This window comes from Nannospalax galili, unplaced genomic scaffold (assembly GCF_000622305.1).
Source record: "Nannospalax galili isolate Female #2095 unplaced genomic scaffold, S.galili_v1.0 scaffold406, whole genome shotgun sequence".
Lineage (NCBI taxonomy): Eukaryota > Metazoa > Chordata > Mammalia > Rodentia > Spalacidae > Nannospalax > Nannospalax galili.
Window position 1 is genome coordinate 7,581,011 of NW_008357033.1, and position 12,374 is coordinate 7,593,384.

General features: G+C 42.4%; 1 protein-coding gene across 3 annotated transcripts in view; it reads right to left on the reverse strand.

The window, feature by feature from the left end:
* Tmcc1 (transmembrane and coiled-coil domain family 1) overlaps window positions 1–10,017 on the reverse strand; it is a 255,608-nt gene extending 245,591 nt beyond the window's left edge. For 2 of the 3 annotated variants that reach the window (XM_029557107.1, XM_008854922.3), the window contains exon 1: window positions 9,897–10,017. The gene's annotated coding sequence lies outside the window, so the exon portion shown is untranslated. The remainder of the gene's footprint in view (window positions 1–9,896) is intronic. The other variant, XM_029557106.1, reaches the window with a different exon arrangement.
* Window positions 10,018–12,374: the final 2,357 nt, after the last annotated feature.

A 12,374-nucleotide genomic window follows, 5' to 3' on the forward strand; every position in this document is an offset into this window, starting at 1 on the left:
CCTCAGAAAAGTTCCTTCAGATAAAATCTGATAGTGGTAAATATCATTATTATTTTTCAGTGTCTCCAGATAGTCCTGAAGTCAAAAGAATGTTCTTTGCTTTTAAGAAGTCTGAAAAACATTAGGTTTCAATGAATTGGTCAAATTGTTCTAAACTAGGAAAAGAAAACTTTTGCCAAGTCATTCTGAGGAAAATGAATTTGTCAAAGCAAAGATGTCGAAGCAATAGCTACAGAACAAAACTTCAGAGTCAGATGTTGAGAAAGGAAAAGGAAAACAACAATATTTGACACTATCAAAGTTCAAACCTCGGGGGGATAGTTAGTAAAAATAAAATCTCTGTAATTTAATATCACTGATGCCAAACACAGAACAGAATGGGAATCCAGCCCGAGTCCTCTGAAGACATAACACTAAATACAACTGAAACACTGAGATCCCTTGAGCCTGCTGAAACACTTTGTACCTCAACTTCCTTTGCAAGACCATTTGCTACTCCCAGACTGATAACTCAACAATACCCAACATAATTCAGGATGTTCTCTGCCAAAACTAGAGTGGAGGTTACCTACTGTTACCCTCTCTAGATCAAAATTCTTTATAAAACAAGGCAAAAAGAAAATTATGTGATTTCAGTACTCGTTAATGAATACCATACAGGAAAAACTATCATGTTCACAGCACTTTACCCCATTTCAAATCAGTATATAATTTTCCAGCTTGTACAATAATAAATTTATTCAAAGACACAAATCAACTAAATTGAAAACATCTTTACTTTTTTTTTTTTTTTTTGGTCTTTTTGAGACAGGGTCTCCCTGTAGCCCCAGTTGTCTTGGAACTCACTATGTAGACCAGGCTGGCCTTGAACTCACAGAGATCCACCTGCCTCTGCCTCCCAAGTGCTGGGATTAAAGATGTGCACCACCACGCCCGGCAACATGTTTAAAAAAAATTTTGGGGGGTCTTTTTGAGACAGGGTCTTCCTGTAGCCCCAGCTGTCCTGGAACTCACTATATAGACCAGGCTGGCCTTGAACTCACAGAGATCCACCTGCCTCTGCCTCCCAAGTGCTGGGACTACAGGCATGCGCCACCACGCCTGGCTAACATGTTTAAATTTAAAAAAAAATAATACATGAATGTTCAAATCAGAATTTCCTTTTTTCTTCTTTTGTTTTGTTTTCTCTTCTGAGACAGGGATCTTGCTATGTTGCTCAAGCTACCTCCTATATCATACAGTCCCATGTAGCTGAGACAACACAATGCCTACACCATGCCTGACAAAACAACACAGTTCTTAACCATCAAAAAGTGGAAGCTGAGCTAGGGAGATGGCTCAGTGGTTAAGAGCACTGGCTGCTCTAGCAGAGGACCTAAATTTGATTTCCAGCAACCGCATGGAAACTAACAACTCTCTGTAACTCCAGTTGCAGGGGATCTGACACTCTCTTCTGTCCTCGGTGAGCACTGCCCAACACAGGTACACACAGTACATACACGCAGTCCTAACAGTCATACACATAAAATAAAATAAATAAATAAAACATAAAACAATAACAAACAAAAAAAAAAACAGGCTGGGGAGATGGCTCAGTCAGATCCTAAGTTCAGATCCTAAGCATCCAAAAAAAATAAATAAATAAAAAAGCCAGGCAGGGTCTTAGACCGCTATAATCTTACCACAGAGGAAGCAGGGACAGGTGGATGCTAGGAGCTTGCTAGCCAGCCAGTCTGGCCACTGATGACCAGCATTGGATTCACTGAGACCCCAGTCTCAAAAAAGATAAGGTAGAGAGCAATAGAGGAAGGCAACTAAAGTCAACCTCTAACCTTTACATGCACAAATATACATAGTACACACAAACACACTACACACAAAAAACCCACTTTTGATATTAAGAGCTAGAGATATAAGTGGATAAAAGTACTTACTGCACAAACATGAGGATCTAAGTTCAAATTCCCAGCACCCACCAGGGGAAAAAAAAATGCTGGGCTTGGCTACATAAGCTTACAAACTCAGTTCTGTAGGCAGAAAGATCCCTGGGGCATGCTAGTTGCCAGCCTATCTCCAGGATCAATGAGAGACCCTATGCAAGACTGTCCTCTGGTTGCCTCACAAGAGCACACACTAAGAAATAAAATAGTAAAAAGAAATAAAAATTAAAACAAGGACTACCAAATCATATTTTTAAAATATGCAAAGTCTATCAAATCCTATAGACCCCTTAAAGCAGAGAGTAAGCCTAAATGAAAGCAATTTCTTAAATAATCAGGACACATAGGGGTCTCAGCATGGAATCCAAAATGTAACAAAAGAAAACTATTGTAGCTACTAGGACAACCTCACAACTGACTGAAGATTAAAAGGTAATAGAACTGTCCACAAGTGCTCTAGTTAATAAAGTCATCTCCTGGGCTGGAGAGATGGCTCCACTTGCACAGGACCCAGGCTTGATTCCCAGCACTCACATGGAGGCTGACAATTGTCAGTAACTCCAATTTTAAAGGAATCCAAAATCCTCTTCTGACTTCCTGCACAACACGGGTGCACTCACACACGTAGGCAATACACTCATATACATAAATTTAAAATAATTAAATGTTTTTTAAAAAATTAATCTGGGCCGGGCGTGGTGAAGCACGCCTTTAATCCCAGCACTTGGGAGGCAGAGGCAGACCGATCTCTGTGAGTTCAAAGCCAGCCTGGTCTACATAGTGAGTTCCAGGACAGCTGGGGCTACAGGGAGACCCTGTCTCAAAAAGACCGGAAAAAAAAAAAAAAAGGCTTTTCCCACTGTGTATAGATTAGCCACACCCAGAAACCACTGCATACAAACACTGTAACTGAAGAATGAAGTAAATGCATGGTGGGGTGGCTTCTCACTGAGAGTGAAGGTTTCAGATAACAAGAGGTTACACTGATCTAAGGGGTGATAAAGAGTTGTGGGGATGCCATGAACTCCTGTTTACCTTGATACAGGCAGTTACATGTAGACATACTTAGAGATATCTGGAGACACAGACTAACAGACATACATTTAGTTCCTTCCTCAGTCTTCTGAGAGCATCTAGAAGCAACAACACTCCAGCAGCAACAAGCACACCTAACACACTCAGATCTTGGCTTTGAATACCATTCTCCAATAAAAGCATCAGGACTCCCTGATGAAACAACTGGTAGTAGGACTGGATTAGAAGATATATAAGATGAGCCTTGGATTTTGCATTGTAAGAAAGTAGTCAAAAACATACATAATGATGGGGTATGCAGAGAAGCCACCTAAAAAAGCTCCCAAAGCTGGAACAATCTGAATAACAAAAGTCAAGGAGGTGGAAGAGAATTCATCATTTCTGTGTGGGCTGTAGTGACTTTTCCCCAAAGAGTAGAGTATGGTCTGAGAAGGAGGAGAAATTTTACAAGAGGAAAACACACACCACCTCTAGGCAGGTCATCAAGGTTAACTTAACATTAACATTGCTAAGTTATACTAATAGGATGTACTTCAGATAGGTGACAAGAATGACATTCTAAGGGCTACAGAGATGGCTGAGCAGTTAAAAGCACTTGCTGCTCTTCCAGAGGACTCCAAGTCAGTGGGTTCCCAATACCCACATTGGGCAGCTCCCAACTTCCCCTAACTCCAGCTCCAGGGGATCTGATGCCCTCCTCTGGCCTTTGGGCACCTGAATTCATGTGCACAAACCCACAGACATACAAGCATATATATAGTGCACTACCATGCCCAGTGGATCTATTTTTAACTATCTCTGAGTTTTCAAATTTTATTTATTTTTTATGTGTATGAGTCTTCGCCTGCTTGTATGTCAGTGTATGTACATAAAAACAAATCTTTAAAAAAAAAAAAAGAGGACTCAAGAGGGCTCAGTGGTTAAGGGCATGTACTGTTCTTACAGAGGACCTAAGTTCAGTTCCCAGTACCCACATCACGTGGCTCACAACCACCTGTGACTCCAGCTCCAGGGGATCGGAAATCCTCTTCTGTCTCCACAGATACCCATATCCATACTCATACACACACACACACACACACACACACACACACACACACACACAGAGAGAAATACATATATACATAAAATAAAAAATACAATTTTTAAGAATTACGTTCTACCTCTGTGGTCTTTTTTCCAAAGGCACTTTATATACCAGTCTAACCATGACAGAAGTATCAGACAAATCTGAACTGGAGGGCATTCTACAAAAACACCTGGGCAGTCAGTAATCTTCAAAAGCATCAAGGAATGCCTGGGAGATTTCCACAAGCAAGAGGAGTGAGGGAAATAAGACTAAGTGTAATGCGGTATCCTGGCTGCATTGGCTCATCAATTGTAACAAAAGCACCACATTAATGTAAGACGTCAATAAAAGGGAAACTGAGTATAAGAGACAAGAATTCTTAGTACTAGCTTTATATTATTTCTATAACACTGTTCTAAAAATTAAAGATTTTTTAAAAATATTTTATTTATTTTTATTTAATGTGCATGGGTGTATTGCTTGCATGTAGGTAGGCGCACCTGTGTTGTGCACTGCCCTCAGAGGTCTGAAGAGGGTGTCGGATCCCCTGGAACTGGAGTTAACATATGGTTGTTAGCTGCCATGTGGGTTCTGGGAATCGAACCCGGGTCCTCCGCAAGAACAGTCAGTACTCTTAACCGCTGAGCCATCTCTCCAACCCAAGGTTTTTTTTTTTTTAATGTGACATTTTGTGATTTGACTTAGTGGATCTGGGATACAAAAAAATGCCAAATGCTGGGAAAGTCGCTCAGTGTACAGTGTTTGCCTAGCATGCACAAAGCCCTGGGTTTGATTTCCAGAACCATAAAAGAAAAATAAATGCTAAAATATAATCTTTGTCTTCAAGAAGCTTATTGTCTTGTTGTGAATTAAAGCACACATGAAACAACATAAATACAACAAGAAAGCATTAAAGGGTACAGGTGGAAGTGTTAGGAATATCAAGGTCTATGCTGATCTTAGCCAAAAGGCTGAAAAGCAGTAGGAATATAAGAAGTCTAAATTGTAAGAAAAGACTTCAGAAAAAAGAGTAAGTTTTGTATCTTAAAATGTACTCCAGGGTACAAAAGTAAAAAAGAATGATAAATAAGTACACATATAAGAACAATCCAAAAGATGAAGAAATGAAACGCTAAAAGAAATGTAAACACCTGGGCTGGTGAGATGACTTACCACCAAACCTGATGACTTGAGTGCAATCCCTGGAAGGAGAGAATCTATTCCTACAAGTTGTCCTCTGAGCTGTGGCACAAACATGCATGCCTACAGGGACAAGGACAGGGACATGAACACACATACACAAAACAAAAAACAAAACAAAGAAACTTCAAAACTTATCTCTTTAACAACAACAGCAACAACAACAACAAAAACTCCCTAAAAAGTAAAAACTTAAATGAGAGACGTGGCAGTGTTCAAATACTTTAAGAGCCAGATAGCAGAAATAATACATCTTATACCCATTTAACTTACAAGCTGACCTCTGGTAAGATGTGCCCAATGCTCAAGGGCAAAGAAAGTGACAGCTGTTCAATAGAGTCACAACAGGAAATGCCAAGAGGGAAAGAAAGGAAGCAGGTGGTCAAGTTCTCAACAACTTTTCAAAGAACAGGGTATACTGAGCACAATGAAACAAAAATCTAGATATTTTCAAATCTTGTAAACATTTATTGACTGCTTTATGGCCATGTACTTTCTTTCCTACATATCACCTTAATATTCACAATATAGCCATAAGCATTTATTAATGTGACAGAGACTTAATGTAACAACAGAATTAAATAAACTGACTGAAGGCAACACATCAGAATTCTCCATCTCTCACACTCTAACAGATTATTTTAAAAAGCAAAAGGGTTTGGAGGCCTTGCATATCTACATAAAATTTTACCTCCCTTGCTCCTTCCTCCAGTAAAGCTGTATTTCCTGGCCTTTGATGTGCATAAGAACTCTAAATGATTATATACACAAGAACATGTACATTCTACTTTCTGAGCAATTTAAGGGATTGTCATGTATAGTTTTCACTTTGTAATTTCTGTCCATGCACCAATATGAGGGCCAGGCTTACTCCTAGGTTATCCTAGGTTAAAAAAAGTCAAATCACACAGGAAAAAGTGTTCTAAAAATTAGATGTAAGGCGGACTACCTGAAGTAAGAATTTTCTTTCACTGAAGGTTTTCATATACAGGCTGAAAAATTATTCAGAACATTTCAAAAAATAACTGGGTGAGAATTTGGAATTAATCTTAAGAGTCTAGAATGAGTAGACTTTTACGATCTGATAGGCGGGAGGCAATAAGCTAGCTGAAAGCGGTAAGATGAAGAAAGGCACAGAGGGTCCCAGAACTGGCTCAGCAGATACAGGCATTTGTTGCCAAGACTGAGGACCTAGGTTCCATCCACAGAACCCACTAGGAAGGAGAGCACCATCTCTCAGAAGCAGTCCTCTAACCTCCACATACATGCATGGTGCACGCTCACATACACATAAATCAATTAACTAGTTATGGCATGATATGTGGAGACGTTTGATGCTAGAAACAAGAGTGCATTCTAGCTGTAGACCTTCACAATTGCTGTCTCATCTGTCAGAAAAGCTCTTCCATCTTTTGGGCCACAACTCATATACCTTCTCTCTAGTGAGGCTTCTCTAAGTAACACTCCGCTCATCCCCTAGTTACCCACTTGCAATGTCAGTGTATTTTATTTTCTTTGTAACTTCTATTAGGGATCAGCAAAGTTTTTCTATACAAGTCCAGCTACAGCTTTCCCCAGGTTTCTGTGTGGCTTGTGAACTAAAACTAGTTTTACATATTTAAATGGTAGAGGGAGGGGAGAATGTGGATTTCATGACATGTGAAAACTGTATGAAATTCAAATTTCAGTCTTCAAGTACAACTGGAAAAACAGACATGCCAGTTTACCTTCTGTGTGTGGCTGTTTACATGCTAAAACAACAGCTGAATGGCTGCAATGGAGGCCATTAATATTAGATTGTTACTATAATAAAGTTAATATTTTGGCCAGGCATGATGGCACATGCCTTTAATCCCAGCACTTGGGAGGCAGAGGCAGGCAGATCTCTGAGTTGGAGGCCAGCCTGGTCTACACAGTGAGTTCCAGGCCAGCTGGGGCTCACAAGAAGACCTTGATGGAAAAAAAGGGGGGAAAAAAAAAGTTAGTTAATATTTTAGACCCATAAAGCCTAAAATATTAACTTTTTCCTTCACAAAAAACACATACTGCCTACTAGCTTATATTACCTGAAATGATCCTGTCTATCTGCTTGTTAGCAGTTATTCCTTATCTCCACATCTCCACACATCTCCACACACAGAATAAAAAGCTCTGTCCTTCACTGTAGCCTAGACAGAATTCGGGAATAAAATAAGAGGTTAATAAATATCTGATGACAAATGGGGGGCTGGAGAGATGGCTCAGCCATTAAGAGCACTGGCTGCTCTTGCAAAGGACCTAGGTTCAGTTCCCAGCACCCACATGGTGACTAACAACCATCTGTAATTCCAGTTCCAGAGGACTGGATGCCCTCTTCTGCCCTCCTCCGGGACTCCACGATAAGGGTGCACTTACATACATGCAAGTATGACACACACACAAAATAAAAATAATTAAAAAATTGATAGTCTATAAATGCCACTCTGAGTTTAAATATACTCCTACAGAAAAAGGGAAATGTTCTAGTAGAAAGACCAAACAGCTCAAAGTATTGGTGGTCATCAACTAGTATAAGACACTGACACTCATTAGAAATTTTTATGCTTTTAAGAGTCACAGCATAGTCAGGTGCCTGTGCCTCTGTTTAACTTAAGATGCAAATAATCTAAGAAATCTCATTTCCCATACACAGTACACAGCACTGACACATACCAAATCTTTAATAAATGGTCACAATTACAAGAGATCATGTGCTAATGAATTTTTAATATCTACAATTTTCCTCCTATGTGGCTCATCAGCCATCTACTCTGTAAGCAGCTAAAAACTAGAAATTAAAAGGTTGCCACCCACAGACCAGAAGCAGCTTTTTAATCTTTCTCTAGCCAGAGAGTGGGTGTGTGAGTTTCAAAAAACACAAGCCAACTCTGTTGGTGGAGGGGTATTATTGGGTTAAAATCCCACCTTACAGCCTGAAGAGATGGTTCAGCTTGTTCTTGCAGAGGACCTGGGTTCAATTTCTGGCGCCCACATGGCAACTAACAACTATCCATAACTCCAATTCCAAGGGAATTCAATGCCCTTCTGATCTCCTTGACATTGCATGACAGGAGTGCACTTCCATACATGCAGGCAATATACTCACACACATAAAAAATTATAAAATATTTTCTAAATAAAAATAAAATCCCACCTTATAAACATCTTTGTTACATGACACTAGTAAAACATGACACCCACTTACAATTTCAGTCTCAATCTTCTAATCTACAAATGAAAGGAAAAAACTGTGCCCACCTCCAAGAGAAATTTTATGTCACTAACATTTCCATTAAGGTACTTTTCTTTCAGGCTTTGCAACAATTTCTATACACAAATTCTATGAACTTCAGAAAGACAAGGGTTTGGTTTAATTTCCAAAATTTAAGACGCTGGACACAGGAAAAAAATCAAGGTTCTGCTTTATTTTTAAAGCAGCTACCTGATTTTTTCTTTTCTTTAATATTTTATTTATTATTTTTATTTTATGTGTATGCATATATTGCCTGCATGTAGGTAAGTCCACCCGTGTTATGCAATGCCTGCAGAGGACAGAAGAGGATGTTGGATCCCCTGGAACTGGAGTTACAGACAGTTGTTAGCTGCCATGTGGGTGCTGGGATTCGAACCCGAGTCTTCTGCAATAACAGTCAGTGTTCTTAACCACTAAGCTATCTCTCCAGCCAGCTACCTGATTTGTTTCAATCCTGGAAGTTTTCTTTTCTAATACTAAGACAGTTTAGGAAATCTAGCCTTTCAGAGATGTTCATAGTATAGGAATCTTTTGACAAGTATGTCAGACTTACAGCAACCATTTTGGATGGAATTGGGGGTCGTCTTTTCTGTTCTAGATACAAGTCAAGACACTGGCTAAGTTCTACCAAGTTATCGTATAATGTGTCCACTAAAGCAAAGAAATTCGCCAAGAGTTCAAGTGGGCTGCCTCCAGGGCCCCCGCAGCAGATCCACCTGGGGGGATCTTCACCAACACTGTCCAGGAATGAAGCGAGGCAGTCACTGGACCATCGACACCTTTGCTGAGGCTGAAAATCTGCCTTGGCAGGAAAGGGCAACTTGCTGTGTCCCCTTTCTCTTCCACAAAGTGTTAATAAAGGGCACCCTAGGGCCAAACCCGGCCCACCTCGACTCACGTCTCACCTCGCCACCACCGGGTCCCCCCAGTACAGCCGGCTTCCAGCTCCGGTTAAACCACAAGTTCAAAATCAAAACAAAAGATGCACAACTGGTTTCAGGTAGCAATGGCTGAGCCAGGGTGGCCAACTTCTGGGGACCGCAGGGCATGGTGAGAAGGGCTGCCGAGGACCTCAGGCCCCTAAAGGGAGTCAGTCAGCTGGCTGAGAGTCCCTCGGGCTTCGACCAAGTCCTCACAGCCCCAAAGGGAATGCCGGAGAGCCCCGGAGTCAAAATGACAGCCGGGGAAGGCTGAAGGCCCGGCAAGGCTGGGTCAAGCCCCAGGCCCGGTTTCTAGAAGCTCTACCCCGGGCAGCTGAGGGTCCAAGCCGCGCCAGGCCGCGAGGCAGCCGGGCCCACAGCGGTGACGCTGGTAGCCCCCGACTCCTCACCCACGGCCTGGACAGACCGCGGGCCGCGTCCGGACGGGGGCAGTCACTCACCGGCGGCGAAGCAAGATGCAGCCGGTGTCTCCGCCAGCGTCGTTGCTCGGGCTCCAGCGCCAGCTCCTGCCACTCCGGCCGCCGCGCCCGGTCCATCCCGGTCCCCAACCACCCCCCTCCCGGCCCGCCCCCCCGCGCTGCCTCAGCCGCCTCAGCCGCCGCAGCCGCCGCAGCCGCTTCGGCCCCGGGCGGAGGAGCACAACCCGGCGCAAGGGAACGACAGCAAGAGCGCGCGCCCCACCGCCACCGCCCACAACCTCCGCCCCCGGTCGACAGCGCATGAGCAAGGCGGCGCCGGGGCGGGGACGCGCACGCCGCGGGGGGCGGGACTGGGCTCCGGAAGGCGTGGCCACTCTTCCGGCCCGCCCACACACGGGCGCGGGTCTAGTAGCGCTGCCGGTGGCGCGGAGGACTCCAGGTGAGTTCCTAGTAGGTTCGAGTTGCACCAGTTCCTCGGCTCCTCGGCTCCCCGGCTCCTCGACTTCTCGTGTCTTAGCATGCTGAGGCTCCTCGGCTCTTCAGCTTCTCAGCCCCTCAGCTATTAGGCTATTCAGCTCCTCAGCTCTTCGGGTCTTCGACTCCTTGGCTTCTCGTATCCAGAAAAATGGTATTAAAGTTTTTTTAAAGTGAATGATAAATATACATGAAATTGTCAAAGATGAAGTTAATTTTTTAAATGGGTGATAAGCCTACACGTAGAACATAAAACTGAAAAAAGAAATTTAGAAGAAAATGTAGAAAAAATTTTGTAACCTTCGATTTGGCAAAGATTTATTTAAAAACAAAACAGAAAAACATAAATGAAAGTGAGTTTTTTATATCAAGAATTAAATATTTTAATAATTGATTTCTAGCCCATTATATTCAAATATTACCAATATGTAGCTAAAATAAAAATTATCAATAGACTATTTTATCTATTCTTTTTCATACAGTTTTGAAATTCATGTGCAGTTTTATGTTTATAGAACATCTTAGTTTGAACTAGCTACATTTCAAGTGCTTTTAAAGTAGGTGCTATTGGGCAAGAAAGTATTTTTGCTGTGGGTTCTCTTTGCCAGCCTCTGGGAAAGTTATTGTTATTTTGTACTGGGCTCAGTTTGACTCTTCCTTTTCCCCTTCTTATATACTTTAGTCTCTATTTGTTGCCCACTTAAAAGTTTGTGATGAAAGTAAGTTTTATCAAAACTTCTGCTGTTAAAAAAACATTAAGAAAGCCGGCGTCAGAGGCAGGCAGATCTCTGTGAGTTCAAGGCCAGCCTGGTCTACATAGTGAGTTCCAGGACAGCTGGGGCTACAGGGAGACCCTGTCTCAAAAAGCCAAAAAAAAAAAAAAAAAAAAATTAAGAAATTGAAAGCCAGAGCCAAGTGTGGTGATACAAGCCTTTAATCCTAGTACTCAGGGGGCAAAGACAAAGAAGAAACAAAAAAATAAATGAAGGCCGGCACTAGGGAGGCAGAGGCAGGTGAACCTCTGTGAGATCATGGCCAGTCTCATCTGTATAGCGAATTTCAGGCCAACTGGAGCTACAGGGATACCCTATCTCAAAACAAACAAAACCACCACTATGAAGAAAATGAAAAGGCAAGTTACAGATGGGAAATGGACTGTGCAATATAATAAATGCAATGGAAGTCTTGTGTCCAGAATACATAAAAATTTTTCACTCTCAGTGCTAAGGCTCCAACTCAGGGGCCTTGCACATGCAAAGTTCTGTACCTCATCCTCTGCCCTTAAAGAACTCTTAAAACAATAATAAGACAAAAAAATCCAGTAAAGCAGTTTCTTTGTTTTGTTTTGTCTTGTCTTTGATTTTTTTGGTCTTTTTGAGACAGGGTCTCCCTGTAGTCCCAGCTGGCCTGGAACTTGCTATGTATGCCAGGCTGGCCTCAAACTCACAGAGATCTGCCTGCCTCTGCTTCCCAAGTGCTGGGGCTAAAGGCATGTGTCACCATGCCCAGCTATTTTTTTTTTTTTTTGTCTTTTTGAGACAGGGTCTCCCTGTAGCCCCAGCTGGCCTGGAACTCGTTATGTAGATCAGGCTGGCTTCAAACTCACAGAGATCTGCCTGCCTCGTGTATGCGTGTATTGCCTGCATGTAGGTAAATGCACCCATGTCATGCAGTGCCTGTGGAGGTCAGAAGAGGCTGTTGGATCCCTTGGAACTGGAGTACAGACAATTTTTAGGTGCTGTGTGGATGCTGGGATTCGAACCTGGGTCTTCTGCAAGAACAGCCAGTGTTCTTAACCACTGAACCATCTCTCCCAGCCCCAGCTATTATTTCTAAGTATGTGTCTGTATATATGTCTGTGTACATGAGTTCAGGTGCCTGAGGAGGCCAGAGGTTTCAGATCCCCTGGAGCTGCAGTTCCAGGTAGTTGTGAGTCACCTGACATGGACACTGGGAACTGAACTCTGGTCTGGTCCTCTGAAAGAGCAGTACCTGGTGATCTTTTTTTTTTTGAGGGGGGGGGGG